The 21584-nt window shown below is 46.0% G+C and overlaps 2 long non-coding RNA genes across 2 annotated transcripts; one reads left to right on the top strand and one right to left on the bottom strand.

Moving 5' to 3' along the window:
- Positions 1-370: 370 nt before the first annotated feature.
- LOC133160523 (uncharacterized) lies at positions 371-20133 on the bottom strand. Its single transcript, XR_009715918.1, has 3 exons — positions 19755-20133; positions 6129-6236; positions 371-476 (listed from the first exon to the last, which is right to left on the bottom strand). It is a non-coding gene; the product is annotated as an uncharacterized LOC133160523 (long non-coding RNA).
- On the top strand, positions 7954-11277 carry LOC133161015 (uncharacterized). The gene is made up of 2 exons (XR_009715985.1): positions 7954-9394; positions 9945-11277. It is a non-coding gene; the product is annotated as an uncharacterized LOC133161015 (long non-coding RNA).
- Positions 20134-21584: the final 1451 nt, after the last annotated feature.

Here is a 21584-nt window from a genome sequence, read left to right as displayed (position 1 = left end):
ATTCAAGAAATATTACAGGACACTTGATAATCTACTTAAGTAGAGATAATCTTTTTTGGAGGTTTTTCTGGAATCTTCTCTGACAAAACCAGGCCTGACGATAGCCGCTTAGCCCTTTGCCGCAATGTGCCCGCAGGTATTTGTGTACGTGTGAGAGATAGTGGTTGACCTTATAGGCTGACAAGTATTAGCAGGTTAATATCATCCGTAAGGTTGAGAAGGGTGACCTCAGTCACCCTGCAAACTGTCCACCGAACCTGATGACCCTCCCGGACCCTCGCCCCTTCCTCTCGAGATTACACAGAGTGGGCGGGACTTAGGTGATGAACTCTGAACCTTTTGGAAAGTAGAGAAATAAGAGAAATGTGTACGAAAAAACTACTCACAGGAAGCGCCGGAGATGATCAGAGGGGTCTTAGAGGCTCAGAGGGGATCAGGGGACGAGCCTCGTGAACCCATTGCGACCTTGGTTTGCCCTCCAAACCCAGAAGGGAAGAAAAAAAACTGTCACCAGTGATTCTTTATAGCTGTTATTTATTTTGAGCTTTATATTTCTAAAAAGCGGTGAGATATCACCCTGGCGTCACTTTGGAATCAGGTTCAGTCACACGCTGGTTTCTAACGCTGATGAAGTCGCTTCCTGTCACCAAAGGTCCTCGCAAAAACAGCACCGTGTGTCTTTGTGCACAAGTGTGTAAGTGTGTGTCCGGCAGGTTTAATCAGGGAAGGCCTTGTCCGGGATAAATTTGTGGCCCCCAGCCTCCTAATTCATCCCGGGCCCTGCTGCCCGGCCTTGGGCCACTAATGAAACTTGCCAAGGTTAACCAGAGCCACACACACATTCACACAAATACACACTCTCCTTCCTTGTTGCTAAATTACAAAGCACTGTTAGCCAACATGGCCTCATGCTCATGTTGATGGATCACTACACTTGTGTGTGTGTGTGTGTTTTCCCCCCCTGCTCAAGGACATTTATTATATTAGGGGTTTCACCGTCAACATGTTGTGAAAGTATTTTATAACGTCGGCCGATTTGAAAGTTTATGCTTTGACGTGGACAAACACATGCATGATGTCAACACCAATATTATATTACATGTAAATCGTTTGTGCATTGTGATTCAAACCTACGGTCCAATTGATTGTGCCGCTCCTTGTGCTGTACCAGCGTTGGCCACCGGGGGCAGTATAACACTGTCATGCAGGCACAAAACTGCTTCTTCTACTGTGACTCCGAAATATTCTAGATACTTTCGTTGTAGAAGATAAAGAATATACCTGTGAGTATTATTATACGGTCTGTTTACATGTCGCCCCATATTTGCTTTCAAATCATCGTTGCTTTTAAAACAGTGACCGTCGATGCTAACCCTTAGCATGTCTACCATCCAAGAATTTTACTACAAAATGAAATCTGTTCTAGTGAGAACAGCGAGCAATGAAGACATCTAGCGGAGGAGAGAGCGAGAAAGTCGACATTTCCCAAAGGGGTGCTGACGGACATCATTCAGACTTGATTAGCAACTGTCAGACGAGACTAATCAGTGCGTGTAAGATTTACTGCCGGGTTCAGAAGAGTTTCGGGCATGATCAGATGCCTAATCAAGCCTCGGGACACACACGGTCTGGTCTGGTTTAGCTCTGCATCCGTCCATGCTAACAGGTTGGCAGTTCAACCGCAGGTTATAGGTGAGGCGTAATATTTCCTCACAGACGTGACTTGGCGGTGACTGTTAGTCGGTTTGGCAACAAGGCCATCATTAACGGGCCGGAGACAGGTTTTTCCTGCCGGCGCCGGAGCCGCCGGGCCACGCCCCTGCTTAGTGTCCTCTCTTTCATCTCTTCGACTGATGGGAAATCCCCCGGTCAACCGACCCAACCTGTTGCTGAATCAGCGCTCAGGTAGTCCACGTCAATCTCACGTGGGACTTGAGTCATTGACGTAAACAATTCAGGTGACTCTGAGATCATGAAGACGTGGCGGGGTTTTTTTACCGTCACGTGGCCCTCCTCGTGGAGTCTCTGTTTTGGCTGACAGGTCATGCAAGGTGGAAGAGAATAAATAACCTGCTGGCACTTTCCAAGTATGAATGCAGGTTAGGAATTCCGGGGTTGTGCGTGTACCCCCCACTGAGTCCCTGAAACCAACCCTGAGGGGGGGGGCAAGCTGTTGCAATCCACCAGGGATGTTACGGAGCTAGTAAAAACACAGCAGATTGTTTTCGTCATTGTTTGGCTAAGCCACGCCCCTAAATGTAAACCGGCCAATCGGGCGGCAGTTTGTCGTACTCTGTGATACATACATGAGTCCATTTTAAAAGCTAACGTTGGATGCTCTCGTTGGAATCCGTCAGGAATCTCCAGGCAGCATGTTAGCTTCGTTGAATCTATTGGTCGAGGGTGGACCAAGAGTCAACTAGTAGTCTCTTGGGAGCGTAACATCTCCTTCAATGAAGAAGTTGGAATGTGAGACAGGCTGGCAGACGGCCACGGCCGAAGGCTTGACGCCTCCTGCCGTCTTTTCCGCCTGGCAGCGGGGAGAATTTACGCGCCTCCTCGGGGGTCCTCCTCCTCCTCCATATTGGCGCCGTGCCTCTGGCCGGCCGTAAAGCAGCAGCGGACTTTCCAGAGAGAGAGCGCAACATACGCCGCCTAGCCCCTCCCGACCTGCGACATATGTTTTACTGTCTGTCTGAGCGTTACGCGCACATACACACATGAGCACGGACGCACGGGCCTCCTGCTAACACCCCCTCGGGTCAAACAAATCCCTTTCAAATCTGGCCTGCAGCCGCTTCACGGGGGGTAAGGTGGGGTGGCGGTGAGCACGCCACTCACTGTGTGTTTGGGCATTCCTTGACGGTCATTTAAATCTGTCATGCTAATGTACTTAAAAAGTGCTTCCAAAATGGAAGTTTCTAATCATTGATATACTTTTTTTCTTATATACACTTGCTAAACCCCTGGAGAAGCAAATTACGGCTAAATTTCTGATGACGTTAAGCGATGCTACCATTGTGTAGCATTTGTAGCTCGATCTTTTGTCCTAGCTTGGCTACGCAAGGGTTCAAACGAGATCAAAGTTGGAAACACCCATCCTACAAGCTCTTGTTGTCTGAAGGAGGCCGCTGTCATTGCGACAAAAAGATTAGCTAGCTGCTCGTCTGCTAACGTTAAACGTCGCACCCGACGGATTTTGGGCTGCGGTCGATCTCGTCTCGTTTGTCCTTTTGCGCCATTTGAGCAGCTTAAGAGTCCGACAAACAAGGCGTGTTGTGCTTGTTTTACTGCCTGCGTTTCTAATCTGAGTCTAGCTAGCTGGTCCACGCGCAGACCGGATTAATTAGCTTGATCGGCAGCCCCTACTCCTGACAGAAGACCCCCAAAGTATAATCTTCTCGCAGATGTCTGTCTGCAATAACAACATACAATTCAATTACAGACTTTTTAATGTCATGTTAAAAAAAAAAAAACACAATAGCCAATTTTAAAATTTAAGGCGGGAATATTTTGCAGGCTAACGCAAATATTTGAATGAGATTGATTCCAAAATGAAAGTAAATGCTATAAAATTAGCTTAAAAAAAACTAAAGATGGCTTCCAAAACATCAATGATGGCTACTCAATGAAGTCAAAAGTCTTATTAAAGGTGTTTAGATAGATGAAAGAGGGCTGCTAAATGACAAAGCTGCCCATGCTAATGATGCTAATAACGTTGACTTTGAGGTGTGAGGCTTGAAAGGAAGTTTAGGCAAACGCTAACAGCGGCCCGTCGGCTTCCATTGTCCCGCCGCTCATTAATGCTAATGCTAGCTGTTTGCCCACAGCGGCAACGTAAACGAAGCTCAGAGTGAAGTGGATTGACCCGAGTGTGTGTTTGTGTCTGTCACTTTGATCACTTGTCAATATTTTGTGTTACGACATAGCGCTCGGTCGGAGGGCTTCATTTCAAACGCTTTCGTTCTCCCCTTTTTGCATGTCTTCATTTGCAGCATTCAAATGGCTTTTAAAGGACTGTTATGGAAATACATATTTTGATATTTTAGCAAATTCAGTTGTGGAGGAAAAAGGGTGTGGCGCTATATGCAAATGAAGCAGCAGTTCAAAGGGAAATAATTTGCAAACTTTGATTAAGATCGATTGCATCAAACGTGACCAAGTTATGCAGTCAAACAAACCCCAAAAAAATTCTGTGCCCTTTTAACTTCATTAACTTGTTTTACATGCAAATTTCAACTCAACAAGTTTTCAACTGCACACACAGACACACACAAACACACACAGTATTATGGGAGTTTTTCCAGGTGTGAACCATCACTTGTTAATTTTTTTCTTTTGCTAAAATTGAAATCTTGACCAAACTTACATTTGTCAGCGCTCAAACAAAGTTAATCGTGAAGATGCTCAATGAATTTTTTGTCTCAACTAGATTATCGTAAATCGAGGTAGCCCTAGCGAAACTTGCTGTCACTGTACTTCCTGTGACGGGGTGACGAGTCAAAGTCGGCGGCCCCCGACCGTAGACCCCGCCCCCCCTCTCCCCCACCGCGATGGCGGCTGACCTCTAATGATGATGGACGCTGCTGTGGCGGAGAATGGCGTCATTGTTCCAGGTGACATTCCTGACGGTCATTTGGGGCCGCCCCCTCCAGGATCCATCGAGGCCCCCCCCGAGTCACCCGCTACCACCGCCTCTTTCCATGACAAAGAAGCGGGTCACCTGACGGCCCGAATTGACCCGCTTCACTCGGCAGCCTCGCAGCTAAAGTAAACAAACTGTTCATTCGGGATGATTCGGCAGAACGTACAACGGCGCCGTATAAATTCCTAACCTGAAAGTCCTCCTCCCCCTCCCCCCCCCCACCCTTTTCCTTTCTTTACACCCATCCTTCACTTTAATACCACACCATCAAAAGTATTGGGACACCAACAGGAAGGCAAAATGAGCATTGTGTATTCCCCTAATCCACATTAAAATCCGCTCGTTTTACTAAAAGGAACATTTCAGGGAAGAGCGGTGAAGAAAGTGGTCCGTCCGGCAAGTGTGAAGAAGAAGAAGAATTTTGGAGGGAAGCCTGTCTCCATCAATGGAATCATTCAGGTTCTTATCAGGTGAGGTCACCCCCCCCATGTGACTACCTTCCCCGTTCACTGCCTTTTGTCCTCCCGACAATGTGGCCGTCAGAATGGGTGAGGAGGGCTGAATGAGGGTGAGGAAGGAGGGGGTTGTAAAAGAGGGAGAAAAATATGGTGTTGATCCCTCGTTCTTTACGGAGATGTGCTCCAGGTAAATAGAATAGCCCCTCCTTTTGCTTTGTTGTGGTCCCACAATGAGGAGGTTTGTGTGTGTGTGTGTGCGTGACCCCCTCACTCGACCATCCCAAAATGTTTGCATAAAGAAATTACGACCCAAAGGTGTTAAAGACCCCCAAATGTGCAAAGGTGAGAGCAAAACAGGACATGAACAAGACCCAACTTGAAGCAAAAAAAAAAAAAAAAAACGAGGGTTTGCAGCTCGTACAAGATAAGAATCGGACTCCAATCCATTTTTCCAGGTCATGGTGGATTTTCCTGAACAGTCCATGCAAATGACTCAGGATAACTTTCAAGTCATCAACCGTTAAGTATCATTTGAATGTTTTCTTATTCCAAAATGGAAAACTCCAAATGCGCTGAAAAAATCGGTCAAAAATGCACGATACAAAATTTCCAATCGATTTCCCTGTCTACAAATGACCGTTTATCCAATTTTAAAAACCAAAGTGAGAACTTCCAGCAACCTCCACGCAACGCACGCTGCCTGAGGTTAGCTTAACGGTTACCCGGGGAGGTTCACAGCTGTCGCGGCCCCGGGGAAGAGGCGTCGATGGGGGGGTCAGAGATGACTACCTGCAATCCCACCTGCTCCCCAGAAAACATCACAGAGTGAAAGGTGACGACAGCGGTCCGCCGTCCCGCACCGAGTGGCGACTTTGAACGCGACGCATTTTCCCTTGCTTATATTTTGCATGGTTCTCAAACCAAATGATCATCAGGCAAGAATATTTCCCAGATGCCTTTATGATATGGGCAAGTGTTCCACAGGAATGTTAAATGTGAAAGGGAAAGGTTCCATTAAAGCTCACCTGTTCTGACCCCTGCAGGCACTTTGGCTTCTTTTCATTCATTCCCTCTGTTTCTTCTTCTTCCCTCCATCAGCGGCCCGGGGCCACGCTTTGAACTCACGCCGTCCTCTGTGTGAGCGAGAGAGCGAGCGAGCGAGAGAGAGTAAAGGTTTGTTATATACGCCATTTGGCCTCAGGTGTTGGGCCGCCATTGTTTCGGCTTAATTAAAACTGGCATGGAAGTAAAGGCCTCTTTAGTGGGTACTGGATGAGTGTGTGTGTGTGTACGTGTGTGTGTGTGTGCGTGAGACATCCCTGCCAGCAATTCAGATCTTATCTCAGCTTTTGTCAAAGCACCTACTATTTGTGCGACCGTGTGTGTGTGTGTCCGCCATTGAATTTTATTTCCTGCTGTATAAAAGACAATCAGCATTCCCTCACACACACACACACAAGTTTTAAATGAGAGAACCTCAGCAACCTCATTTTGGCCGTTTCTTCTTCTTCCCAGAGAAGCTCAACAGCCAATCAGAGAAAAGCAAGAGCGCAAGAACCGGGTCAAGACGAAAATCCCAGCGCTCATAAAAGACAGAAGAAGAGGAAGCAAGAAAAAGAGAAGAAGACCAGAACAAGAAAAGACCAAGAAAGAATGAAGAAGTACGTACTGTCTGTACCGTCGTCTAGAAAGTGACTCAGGGACAAACAAAAAGTTCTGATTCACCAGGAACTGCCCAATATAGTTTGAATGTATGACGCGCGCACACCCAAGAATGGAGGCCAGGTAGCACACAACGCCACACACACACGCACACACACGGACGCACAATGTCAGAGAGCGAGAGAGTCGGTCCTGCTGGGCGGTGTAGACACAACCCCGCTGTGGCTCGGCTCGCTCACAATAGCATCAGCAGGGAGGACACGCCGCTAATCCCTGTTAGCATAACAATGCTACAGCGGCACACCTCAAGCCTTCAGCACACACACACAAATAGAAATACACACACTGTAAACCTGTAATTGGGCAGAAGGGGGGGGGAAAAAAAAGCACTCACACACACAATAAACACGCTGACACAAAGTGTGTGTTAGGGTTTACTACCTATTAGCTACCTGTTAGCTACCTGGCTTATTTGACATCCACAAGGCCGAAATGTAAACTTTGTTGTCGCAAAATATTTGAACGACTCATTCTTATCCCTATGAGATGTTGCCACGGTTACAAGGATGAGGGAGTGGCGTGGACGGAAAAGCGCAGAAAGCTCCGAGTGTACGTTTGCTCTGTGTTTACCTCCTAAAAGCTCGGGGAGGCTTTCATCTTAACCTGTCCCGTCACACCCACTACCCTAACAAGTGGCGTTATTTACGGCGGCTGTCTCGGAGTGGAGCACTTACGCATCTTCTGAGTCAGACGGGAGGCTCCAGAGGAGGAAGGTGTGCTCGTACGTTTCGTCATTTACCTGACGGAGTGCATCATTTACTTCAATTCATCTCACCGCTAATAATCTTCAAACACATGACGAGAACATTTCATCAAATGATGCGGCGGGTCAGATCTGGCGCCCGGCCGGGCCTTGAGTTTGACACCAGTACTTTACAAGAAGCGACTCGTTAGCATCATGCGTCTTGGCACGGATACAAAAATAGATCGTAAGAAACGATTTTTTTTCATTAGGATGTTAAGCGAAATGGAAACACATTGTATTTGTGTGTGTGTGTGGTGACAGTAATCTGATTACTTTAATCTGATTACAAGTGTAAGCAGTCAATGAGTTCCGCCCAAAAGTTGGCAGACGGGCAGGGTGACCTACACAAGGGCAGGGACGCTCGTTGGGGGGGGGGGGGGGGGTCTACGTTTTTGGCACGATTCGAACCACGACAAGCCGACAAATGTCACATGACAAGCGTTGCCGTGGTAATCTCCATTTTGTGACTTTTGTACTGCCGCACATTCTTGCTTAATGACTGCCGGCTAACTTTCCCGTCGATGTAAACACACCAACTTCACCTGGAGAAAACACACACATGTATGAAAACACACACAAACACACACACTTGCTCTCAAGCGTTATCCGTTTCAAGGCCGAACCGGCCGTAAATCTGCACTGACAGGACACACACACACACACAGACACACTCACACACATACGTGTATGTTTTTTTTTTCTAAAAATCGACTTGCTGCCTTTTGTCCGTTTTAAAAAAAACATTTTAATTTTCATGGACTTATTAAAAACCAGGACATCATTTCAAATTGGCAGTGTAGAAAATGCGCAAATGCGAATGAATTACGTTTGGGGCGTAATGTCCAAAAATGTCGATTATCGTTTTTAACGGGGATTCTACACGATTAATCCACGTACCAAAGATTTCAATTGTGACGATAATCGATTAGTTTTCCATCAGTTGATTAATTGGGTGCACCTCTAGTTTGGATGGAGCAATACATCGCTATCATGCCGATATCGTTTTTGGATTATCATCTCGGATCATCTTCATGCTGCTCAGGGGAAAAATCTTTCTTTCACTTTCTGCACGGCGAAGTCTTCTAAACATCTCCCAAGCAGCATGTAAAAATATCTCCACACTTTTTATGTGTCTGTTAACTGGCTGGGTGGGCGCTTTGATTGACAGCTCTGGCCGATTGCTCTCTTCCTCTTTGTTTTTTTCCTCTCGGGCTTCCACTTTTTATTTCCGACATTTTGTCGACTGGAAAAACAACGAGCCGGCGCAACAGTTGCCGCGGGACAAACGCCGTTAGCGTCCCGCCACGCAAAACTCACACGACCGGGTGGGCTGACGGCTCGGGTCATCACGACCCAAACTGTTTTATTGCGTGTAAACAATCCCACGTGTCAGCAAGAAATGGAAAAAGTTTTTTATTGTCTGGCTGTTATCATTTTGTATCATTTTCAGCTTCCCGTCAACTATTTTCGTACTCTTTAGCATATTTAAACCCTTGCTGCGTAAATATTTGTATACCGGCCCCATCTGATGTAAACTGTGCGTTGGCGCCGTAAACGGAACTTGAAGTGGGCTTTTATTTTGCTGGGAGATGCGTGGGAGGTTTATTTTGAAATGCTCCTCCGATGAACGCTAAATATTTGCGTCATCGCGCTCGTTGTCGTCGTCTTCGACTTTCCCTCTGTTGCCACCGCCGCCGCCGCCCGGCCAGGCCCTCAAAGGGCCGGCGTGTCAATCTTCAGACGGCCGCGCCGCTCTCCTTATGGGCCGACAACTGCGCTCGGGATCGCACGGCCCGCATTCTCGGCATTGTGGAGATGTTAAAGGTATATGCCGCTCTCTACACACACACACACACACACACACACACACACACACACACACTGGAGCCTCGTCTTGCTGTTCCACCTGGACTCATCTGCTTAGGAAGCTGAAACACACACCGCTGTGTTAAAATAACCACTTCTGTGTTATCATATGCCATGTGTGTGTGTGTGTGGTGTGTGAAGGCCAGACGTCACACACACACACACTTTTTGTAATCCCACACACAGTCTGAAGTCACAGCCTGAATAAGCACAGCGCGGCAGGCCTAGCGTTCAAAATGTCAGCGGGTCAAATACAGTAACACGCACACACACACACACGAGGCAACCTGAATCCAGCAGCATTGTCCTGGGGGGCTGACAAGATGCCAGCAGCTGAAGAAGAACAGAAGATGGACAATAGAGGAAGGAGTGAAAGGAGAGATGCTGGTTCTTTGCCAATTTAGGAAATGGTGGCAAGTTTGTGTGCGCGCGTCGATGATTTAAAAAAAAAATCAGCATATATGTTACGGCATTAATTAAAGATGCGCTATGTTTCCCGTATCGGCAGATCTTCCGTGTGCAGGAAGCGAAAGACAAGTGAGAGGCGTTACGTTTCACACCTGCAGGTGTCCAGTTTGAATTTTTCATGACGGCCTGCTGGAGCGACAACCGCAACGCAATGTCAGGCCATCGGCCAATCAGAACACACCATGAACTCTAAGCTTTTTTGAATGGGTTTAAATATTGACTGCATATGTTCATTGTAACACATTGACCTGCATCCACACACACACACACTTGTCATTTTTTCTGTCTGTTACCGATGGTGCTGATACTCTCTCCCTCTCTGGGTCACAGATAAAAGGCTTCAGGTAACCTAAGGACCTAAAGACACACACACACATACGCATACACACACGCACACAGTTCTCGTTAAAGAGTATCTTTGTCATGACACTGACTTGTATCTCATGTGAAATGGCTGAGTGAAGACTGAGCCATGTTACACTTTGAAGTCACACACACACACACACGCAAGTGCGTCTGCCGATGAAGAAAGTACGTCAGCATTACAACGTGAAAGGAGAAGTGTGTGTGTGTGTGCATGTTTAGTGTTGGTGTGTCGGGACGGCTCCAATGCATTTCCATGGAGACCAGTGAGTGAAAAAAACTCCCAGATTTAATCATAATCATTGCTGCAATGACACAAATGAAGTTGAAAAATGTTACGTGATGACGCAATGGTCAAATGTTGCACTTTCGTAGCTCAAAAGCAAAACATGAAGTTTAATGATAAAGAAACACAATATATGTGACTAAATATGCATTGTTGTAATTATTTGTACCCAGAATCACCTTTACTTTCTTTTTTTTTGCACTTTTTTTTTTTAAACAAGTCATTGCAATGCATATCCGGAGTTGCCTTTATATTGATGTTAAATTTTTCAGTCGAAATCGAATAGAAATGATCATCCACAAAGCAATGAAGTTGCTTTTATTATTTTATTTATTGTTATGTCATTGTCTGGAATATTTGTTTTTCTGATACGTCTCCAGGATACCTTAACTAAAGTTCAAACATTGCAAATGTTAATGCGTCTGCTCGTGCAATCTATTTTGAGCAAGTGAAAGATCCAAAGGACTTCTAATTTTTTTTTTCACGTCTGCTGCTATTCATAACTTTCTTTTATTGCCTTGACCGTTTTGCTCTAATTATCTCACTTCCTCGCCCTCATGTCGCCACGCTGACATTTGAGTGTGTGTGAGCTGACGCGTTTACTGGCGCCCCAAAATGTCCCACTTTGTTTTTCCTGCTTAGTCAGCATTGAAAGGCACAACACATCACTTCTCTCTGTTATTTCAATAATATAACATAGGAATAAAGAAATAGATGGACACAATACACTGTGTGTGCGGGTGTGGTGTATTTTGGGGGTCCCTTATGATGTGGCGAGCACATCCGGTAAAGTGTGTAGGAGGACAAATGAGAGGGCGTGTAGTAATTGGAAGTCAGAGCTCCTTTTTTCTTTCATTTTACACGCTTCTTTCTTTGACTTCACGTCTGCGCGTGCATGCGTGCGTGCGTGCGCGTGCACGCACACAGTCGCCCTTTGCACACTCAGAGTAAATGACAGGAAAAAAAAGTGAGAAGTCAACTGTGGAGTGAAGACAAAGCTGAAGTTCTCACTGAGGTTCGTCGCCCGACTCGCAGACAGACCACGCACACGCACGCGCGCACACACACGTGCACACGGGACTTCCTTCCCCCCCGTTTGACTGAATTTGCAAAAACCTTCACTTTCAACACACTTTCACTTCATCTTCCTGCAGATAAAAAAAAACACAACACAAAAGACCCACAAAAAAAACGTTGATTAAAAACGAAACTTTGGATTGGATAATATGAAAGTAATGAAGGTGAGGAACGAGAAGCCCCTGCACAGACGTGACGACATTTCGGCAAAAAAGTAAAGAACTGATGAGAATTTAAAAGGAACTCATGAGGAAGTGATTGACAAACGCTGTGAAAAGTGAATAGTGGGGTAAGCGAGTGAAGACGTGCCTGAGTGCGTGTGAAATGTTGCAACAAGTATAAACAAGTCAAAAACAAATGGAAACGTATTTATTTATACTGCTGTCTATTTATTTATTACGCGAAAATATTTATCTTACATCCTTAGTAATGACAAAACTTTCCAAATAATGTCGAGAGGATTATTCTAAAATCAAACTAAGATTTTTTTTTAAAGAAAATGAAAAACAGTCATAAACAATTTTAAAGAAACTAGAAAAAAAAGAGTGAAGGTCCCAATTAGCAACACGTTTAAAAATTGCAAAACCAAAGTAAAACAAAAAACACAATCAAGAAAGTAAACTATATATTTTAAAAAAAATGGCAAGAATCATAATGAAGAGTAAAAAAGTCAACAACCATGTTAAGAACCCAGTTAAAAAAACAACTTTTTTTTAAAAGGCGAAACCAGGTCGGAAGAATTAAGAACCAAGTCAGAAAAATAGGTAAAGAAAAAAAAAACTAAAAACAAAATAATAATAATAGGTGTGTGTTGTATAATTGTTATTGTAAATTGTGAAACACATCCGGGGTGAAAGGACACGAAAGGTGAATCGCGGGAAAAGGAAAAAAGATGGACGACGAGGTAGAAGATGGACGACGAGTTAGACGAGAAAGAAACATTCAAGTGGATACAGAAAGTGTAAGTTGGCGAAAGTATTCAGCAAAGATGCTTTTGGACATGTTGATTACGATAAAGTTGGTCGGTTGAGTGAACTAATCAGCGGAAGACATCACTGAGTGGAATTAGCGGCTAATGCTAGCGCACGAACGTTGCTAAGCAACTAGGGACAAGCTAACGCAATAAATAAGGCCTGTGTGGAGAAACGAAGTGCCATGGAAGAGAAGGAGCCAGCTGGAGTGGACCGTTTGAGATTTGGAGAACTTTGTCGAGTGCTTTGCTGACATCGCCTAGTGGGCTTTGGACCCGCCCCTTGCTGTCTGGACCACCGGAGTGAACTCGCATCATTGCAAGTAAGGTAAACAAAAGTTTATTTTTCCAGCAAGTGATGAAAGTTTTGAAATGATGTTTGATGAAATATTGAGAAGATGCATTCATAATAAATAGAGGGACTGTTTGGAAATTGAATTAAGCTTTGTAGAAGAAAATAGCTCGGGTTAGCCACCTCTCGCTACATTACGTAAGCTAGAGAGGCGGTACATCAAGAATAAATCACAAAAATAACAACGAGTAAATAAGTCAATGTTTTTATTCTGTATTGTTTTGTTTTGTTTTGACGGCGTTGACGCAGACTTACGAAAACGCCGCAAGCAGCGTTGGGAAGTGGGCCCGCTTGCCGCCTTTCGCGTGCGAAAAAGGAGGAAGTGCTTTTTGGGGGGTGACGTTATTTCTCCCGCAGACAAGCTGAAATAACCTTCAGTTTGTATTTTTGACGTTTTCTCTGGACCCAAAAAAGCAGAAGTGTGCGGCAAAACATTTTTGTGTGAGTCATGCTGGCACAGCGCTCTTCTTTTTGCTGTTTTATTCCCAGCACGGCCATGAGAGCTGAATTTCTTCTTGGGGGAAAGCGGGAAAACCCAGCCAATGTCCTGAACTGAAGCTAACATGCTAACATTTATTCGGAATTTGGCCAGAAAAACCAACAGGAGGGAATCCTAGATTCAAAACCAGAACCTCACCAGACGTGCTAGTTAGCCACTTTATTAATCTTCACATTATGAGTCACCGGTGCAGCTCAAGCACAGTTAGCTGCTAAATGAGCTAAATGCTAATGTCATAATCCCCCAGTGTTGAGTCACTGCACTCGGTTATCTTTGCCTAATCTGTGCCAATGAAATGTTGGTTGTGTGTCTGTCCGTGTGTGTGTTTGTAAAGTTGCCGATTGGGAAACAATCGTCGTAGATTGGCGATGTACGTTGGGTTTGCGTGATGAAATACGACAAGACTTTCCCATGATTCATTTCGATTCAATTAAGTTATTTTACAAGACGCTTCAGTCAACAGGTTGCTAAACTAGTTAGCAACGCTCTTACTGCAAAGACTCCTCTGTAAACAAAGAAGGACTTTTACGAGGCTAAAATGGACCGTTATTGTCCACGATGCGGAGGTTGGACACCACCGAGCAGCAGCCGTGTTCCGCGTCGGGGCCCGGTACCACCGCCCACTTACACACCAGATTGTTGCGGTGGGCACGTTTGAGGCTTCACAGCTCTTTGAAGGCCACCATTGATGTCGAATGGTTGCCAGACAACATGAGGAGAAGACGGCTGGTGGAGGATGAGGCGCCTTGTAGGACACGTCCAACCAGCACGAGCGGTGTGTGCTTGTGTGTGTGTGTGTTTGACTCGCATGTAGCGCCACAGGGGTCCTCGCTGTGGGCATGTGATGTGTGGGCAGTTTGTTCCTCAGGCCCGGAAGAAGCCGGCAGGAAGTGTGAAAGGTGGGAGTTGAGTTAAGGGAGCCCCCCCCCCCCCCCACCCTAACACACTTCTCACCACCTTTACCCCGCCACCCCCTCGTCTCTTGATAGCACCCTCGCACCATTGCGTGGTGAAGAGGGGGCTGCGAGACCACCCAGACAAACTTGTGCTAAATTGGAAGTCACATCAAAAGCTTGTTGATCTCGACAAAGTGAAAAGTCATGTCGCAACGGTCAGAATTTGAGGGAACGTTCTTTCGTGTCAGTCATCACGGTGGCCTATTGCTTAGCACGACAGCGTTCTGAGGTTCTGGGTCCGAAAACACCATAGTCGGATGGATTTTTCACGTCAACTTTTCCTCTTAACTATCTTCCTCATTAGTGTTGCGTCATGTGACCCGCTCTAAAAACAACGTTCTATATTGGACTTTCCGAGAGGAGGGGGGGGGGGGCTCGAACACAGAACTGGGAGGGCATGGATGACGGGCGGCGGGGAAAACTGATCAAAGCTGGAAAGAATCAGCGCGACCCAAATTAGAGACCAAGAGCGGAACCAAACGCTTGTTTCATGACAGACAGACAGAGACCGCACTCGTGTCATGTGACCATCACTCACAACAGTCAAGGAAGGCACACGCACACACATTCATGTCACCATTTATTATGGTTGACGCACAAATAACCGGCACATTTATCAAACATCAATCGGACTCTTGACATACTTAAAAAAAAAAAAAAAAACCCGAAAACGTTCCCGATCAATTTTTCCTGTTCCGAATGAAAATTTTAATGAAATAAGACCGTTTTCATGACAAATAAATATATTCATGTGTGCTGATGACCGCAAGCATTTCTAGGCTAAAATCTGATGAGACAAAAAATAAAGGAATAAAGGAAAAGAAAATATGTAGTCAATAAAATGTTGACCAGTCGACTAAGGTGCTCGCCCTTCGAGTCTCTCTCACCTGACTGTTGCCTGTACGGCCCTATTTTGAGTAGGACATGCGGAAGTAACGTTGCCGGGACTTTCCGCCGCTCGCACCCCTCCCCGAATCAGAACAGCGGTCAGCTGAGTCAGCAGGTTGCACTTGAGGTAGCCCCCACGTGGAAGGAACAAACCCCGCGGCCTTTACACAATCAGGAGGCCTTCGAACAGACGGTGGCGTCGCCAAGCGTTTACCCGCCGACGTGATTACGCAAGCCAGAACGTCTCCAAGTTGACTGACAGGCGGGAGCGGTCGCCGCGTCACCCTCCGACAAGCCAGAAAACACATTTGAAGTTTACGAGCGGCCGCGGCGGCCGCGTGTCACACTGACATCCAAACGTCTTGTTCGCATTAAGCGCAACGCTCGTCCCGTGCGAGAAGCTCCGAAATGAAAGCGCCGAGACGAAATGTCAAGAGAGTGAAAACAGGCACGCCAAACCGCCATTGTTCCCAAAATGAAAGACAACATGGCTTGAGGTTTGCTTTCCTCGCGGGACACCAAAGCGGTGGCGCGGACGCCATGCTAGCTCATGTCTTCCGGATGCGCCCATGTACCCACCATTTGCCTTTTGATCACTCGTTTGGAGTCCATTCCGATTTCGAGGCCTGCCACAAGTGTACCGGGGACACGCCAGTAGTACACACTCGCACTTCACACAATATTTGACATTAAACTGTTTAAGCGGTTAGTCCAAAGCCTTGATGTCGTTGTTACTTGCTAGTGCGAAGGCTAGAAACTAGTGATGGTTAAATGAAGTTTCAAATTTGCTTCATGATGCAGCTGTGGCACTTTTTTCAATGCTTAAAAACCTTTATGTAAACCAACAGTGCTGTCTAAAGAGGTAAAAAACACAACTGGTTCATGAAGCAATATTGAAGCTTCATTTTCTTGTCAAGCCTCACATGATCGCTTTAAGCTGATGTTTGAACAATGTTTACATTTCGGCAAAAAAATAAATAAATGGATGCTTACTAAAATTCAGCTAGGAGTGACCAAAAAAAGCACACATTGTCTTTTATTTATAAAAAACCCCGAGCGAGTCTTTTTGTGTCCTCACATAGACGGGGGTGAGTGAGAATAGGAATATTTTTAAAATCTTCTTTCAATAAGAATACTACATTGGGCGTTGACAATTGTTTTCAGCACAATAGGCCCGGAGAAAATTGTCTCAACAGAAAATTCTTAGCCCTATCACCCAAATTCTAATTTGGGAATTGTGCGGTTGGTATTGTCCTGCGGCGAATGGGGCGCGGCAGCTTTCGATTGTATCTCCCGGAGGGTGACTCAACTTGCGGCGCCACGCTCGACGAATGGAGGCTGAATTAAGTGTGATTAGCGCTTAGCCATACTTGCGTTCGCTAACAGGTTTTGGCGGCCAAAGGTGAGGCGGCGGCCTAGCGGGTGGGCGGGGTTCCAGAAGCTTGCGGCAACTCTTGTCTTACTTGGCTCAGTGACAACGCAAACGTGTAAAAATGAACTCCGTCTCTTTACTGACACCTACTGGTGAGAGCAAGTACTGACTTTAGAGGACAAATGGATTCTGCATGAACTTTCTGGCTAGCACAAATGATTTCCATTGACTTTGCCACTTTTGAGGTTCACGATTGTTGGGAAGTTTTACAAATTCCAAAACGATTTTATAACGATTGATGAAAGGTGTTTGGGCGTGGGCGATTTCATATTGTCAGCTTGACATTTCCTCATGGCGTGACAAAAATAAATCAAGATTGAAGGGATTAATCTTGTTGACAGGAGCACAAAAGTTGGGAGGTGTGCCAGACGGAGACAGTGCAAAACAGTCATTATGACATAAGGCATTGCGTAACTTGACGGTGACGCATCACCCGAAACATCTCAACCTTTTGGCACTTCAGTAAATAGTTCAGCATTCCCGACTCGTGCGGTTCTTCTTCGTTCTTTGCTCGGTCGTTTGATGTCGGCGTCAGTCCCGAAGTCGGCAGACAAACGTGGCGGGTCAAATTGACCCCGTTGTCTTGTGACACTCACACAATCATCAAAGCAGCCTGACTACAGGGCACGGGGAGACTTTTAAGTGCAGTTTACCTTCAGCGTCACTGACTGATCAGCTTCCTTAGCACTCACGCCACCGGAACCCAGCGCACACACACACAGACACACAATGCAACACCACCCACCATCACGAGTGATGTCATTCGAAAATCAGCCTGAGGCCTCAAAGTGTTAGTGATCTAAAATGCTCGCTTCCTCCACTCGTTGTCATGATGCTGATGATGATGTCTCGCTGGAGGAAGATGTTTCATCATCATCATCAGCAGCCTCACGGCGAGGAGGGAAAGTCAAAACAAACAGGAAGGAGGTCCGACATGTGAAAATCAGACTGGAAGTCAGGAGCGAAAACAACACGAGAGGAGTGGGACTTTGGTCATGTGACCGCAAGATGCTGCCCTGCTGCCACATGGCACACACACACACACACACACGGGAAGTTGACCAACAATTGGTTTTGCAATCGTTTAGCCACCGCACAAAATGCTAATCGCGAGCGTAAAACCAACCGGCGTCGGCTCGTCGGACATGTGAGATGTTCGCTTGTCCACTTGTGACTGCCATAAATTATATTACGGACATTTCTTGACTTACGAGTACGCCAACTTACAAATTTAAGGGGTCAGCCAAGATTTGAGTTACGAGTGATTTTCTGCTCTCATTTTTTAATCACAAGCCTTGGATGTGCGTGTGTGTGTGTTTGTGCGTGAGTTATGGCGTCCCCGCTACACGTGGACACCGACGTCGCTTTAAAGTCCATCTGGCGGCAGCCTTGACCTTCAAAGCCATGAATCCTTTTTTCACCGCGCTGCATATTTCCTGTTTACGCTCACCAACAAGGTCAGTAAACACAACACGGCTTCCCGGTCGCTATGGTGACCCTTGCCCCGCCCCCTGTTGAGGCTGTTCAGGTTCGATTTTCAAAAGCTCGTCGAGATGTAAGCGTTAATGACGTGCGCGATGCGTTCAGGTGCAGAAAAAAAATTCAGTCAAATTAGCATTCGTGGAGGGGCACGTAGGCGGTCATTAGCGTGAGGATGTTTGTGTGTCTGCAGGATCCTCCAGCGACAAAACACAAAAACCATAACAGTAACGCTAAGTGACTGTCTCCTCTCTTATTTATAGGACTGTTTATCACATACACACACACACACACACACACACACACAATGGGCTGCCAAATGTGAAAGTACTATTTTCAAATTTTATTTGCGTCGATATTCAAAATATAATGTAAAATAATATAAAATATAAATATTTTAAAAAAAAAGACATTATGGTCCCATTTGTCAATCCCGCTGCCCCTTATCAAGGTCTCACGTCGCTGGATGTCGTACACGTCGTCGGTCGTGCGTTTGTTTGTGGCGTGGAAATGAGCCGACCAATCATTTCCCAACATTGTGAGCGTTTAACTTTCACGTGCAAAGTGTGAGAACCGTGCGACACATGCACGAGGCGTCACAACACAATGCGTCCATTCAAGTGCCACATCCTTCCTTGCTTTTTTTTCTTTTCTTTTCCCTTGTTTTCATCAATGAATCCAGCACCTGCGCTACTGCACAATGACACACACACGCAGAAAGTGGCCACTGAGTCAAAACAGATTGTGTGAGTGTGTGTGTGTGTGCGCATATTTACAAAAGTACAAGGGATGATCAGAGAAATGTGAAATAAGGAGTCGTGCAATTCTTAAGAATGATTCGTAACAAATGTCAGAAGATGCGACTGCTTTTATGGAAGAAAATGTGTGTGTTTGTCTGCTGCTTGTGCGTGCGTGTTGTGTGGCTTTTTACGAGTGTGCAGCTGTTTGTGGTTGTGAATGTACAGTGAGTGTTTGTGTGATGTTTATGTTGTATGGTGCTCATTTGTGTACTGTGTTTTGATTAGTGTGTGGTTTGTGTGAGTGTGTATTGTTGGCACAAATGTTTGTGGGTCTGGACATTGCTGTGTGTTGTGTATCTGCTCGTGTGTGACTCTTTGTGTGTGTCTGTTTGTGTCAATGTGTGCATGTGTAGATTGACACATCTGTGTTTTGGACGTCGCTTATGTTTTGGTTCTTCAAGTGTTTGCTTTTTTGTATTTGTGTGTATTGATTATCATGTTTGTGCTGTGTTTGTCTGTTTTGGGGGGATATTGTGTGCGGGTGTGTGTGTCCGTGTGCGTGTCAGTACTCTGAGAATAACTCTGGAGCAGGAAGTCTAAATCTAGCCGAGACCGGGAAGAAAAGTGTGTGAGAGGAACAAACAAATGAGGAAATCCTCCATCCAACCCCCCTTACACACACACACACACACACACACACACACACACACACACACACACACACGGAAATGCAGATGGGGGCGCTGTCAGTCCGTAGCTCATTGAAATGTATTTGAATTGTGCAGTCGTGCCTTGAGATAAGAGTGACCTGCATTCGGAGTTGGCAGTCCGACTGGTACTTCCTCCTCGTCTTCTTCTTTTTCTTCTTCTTCTTCTTTTGTCATTTGTTCCAGAGCGCAGCTGCCGAGCAGACAGGAAACAGATGCTCACGGCGTCCGTCTTCCATTTCTCTTCCCCCCCCCCCTTCTTTCTCTCCACTTCCTCCTTTTCTCACCATTTTTCTCCCTCTCTTCCATCAGAAGACAAAATTTCAATAGCGTTCAACGCAACACGGCAGGCGCGGCAAACATGACGGCCCCGTCGTGGTCGCCATCTTGCTGTATTCGCCATTGCCTTCAAAGCCCCTCCGCCGAGTCGGCAGAAAAAGCAGAAGAAGAAAAAAAAACTTTCCAGCAACACATAGTAAACCTTGGAAGTGTGCGGAGGCCGGAGCCGGCGGGAGGCCCCGCCCCCTTTATTGCTGACCTCTGTCAGGGTTTTTTTTAACGGCGGCGTGGCCGGCCGGGTCACGGTCGGTCGGCCGGCCGGCCTCACAGGCCTTAACGACTTCCTCCCATCCCAATAAAGACGAGATGTGTCGTGATGAATGAGAGCGGCGCCGTTCGATGACCAGCAGGTAACCCCTGACACGGGAAAGATGAGCGCGATGACGACGGGAAGAAAAAAATGTAAAAAAAAAAATCCCTAATATCTGAGAAATAGCAGTTTTTATCCCCAAAAAGTATATATAATATATATATATATATTATAAATTATATAATATTATTATTATTATTATTATATTATATAATATATATAAAGCATAAGTAATATTTTTGTCTTGCATAAATATGAGTACTTTACTATTTATTTACTTTTATATCGTTTATCCCCACAAACACAAATATATCTTTTAATGCTCTCAAATGATTCATTTGACACTTTTGAAGGATGATGAGATGGATGGGCGTGGCCTACGGGGGTGTGACTTTGAGTGACAGACGGCATAATGTGGCGCCCGGTTAGCCTCCGTGTCCCCTCGTCAACTTCCCCTGCCCGGATCCCCTTTCTGGGGGTCACAGTTCACCCATCAGGATGCCCCTCGGTGCCTGATAATGCACACACTCCGTGTGTGTGTGTTGGGGGGGGGGGTTCGAACCCGTGCACTGTCAGCAGGGGTTGAGAGGCCTGACAGCCACCATCAGTCTTTGCCCGCACACACGCCGAGTTTGTGGAGCCTCGGGGGCTCGCTTGTCCTCGCGTTGGCCCGTCCGTCCGCCGAGCGCTTGCACTGATGACAGCTAGTTTAGTCAGGCTGCTTAGTTTCATTCATCAATCATTTCGTTTATTCAGCAGGAATAAGGCTTGTAGTTTGGAATTTTTCTGTTAGCTTTGTTTTTTTTATTAGTTTTTTTTTAATTTATGGAGTTTGACACTTTCACGAGTCGTTTGGTGAACATTTCTGACGCTCGCGTGCCGACATGACGCACCTCCGTACGTCGCCGTCGTACTCCCGACGTCAAAGATTTGCTAATAGTGGAAGTTGTAAAGTTGCGCGGTGTTTACGTGACGAAGACTCTCCGCTGTTAACCCTTCGCGGTCCGTCAAAGCCCCGGTCACTGTTTACGAAAGGTCGAGAAGAGGTCCAACTTTGAATTTTCAGATCTAGTATCAGGTCACAGCAAAGGCCAAGTCCACAATGAATGCGTGTGTTGATGACTTGGATGGAGTCTTGGTGAAGGAGTCCAGCTGCCGGCTGAGGAAACAGGAAGGAGGTTGACATCTGCGATAAGAACTCAATGTTGTCTTACGTTCGGGATTAGCGTTCACCCCTCCGGAGAAGGTTAATGGTCCGCACCAGCCGGCCGCATTCCTCCGC

The sequence above is a fragment of the Syngnathus typhle genome, linkage group LG10 (genome assembly GCF_033458585.1).
Source record: "Syngnathus typhle isolate RoL2023-S1 ecotype Sweden linkage group LG10, RoL_Styp_1.0, whole genome shotgun sequence".
NCBI classification, from domain to species: Eukaryota; Metazoa; Chordata; class Actinopteri; order Syngnathiformes; family Syngnathidae; genus Syngnathus; species Syngnathus typhle.
Note: the sequence above shows the minus strand (reverse complement) of the source record. Positions and strands in the feature narration are given on the sequence as shown.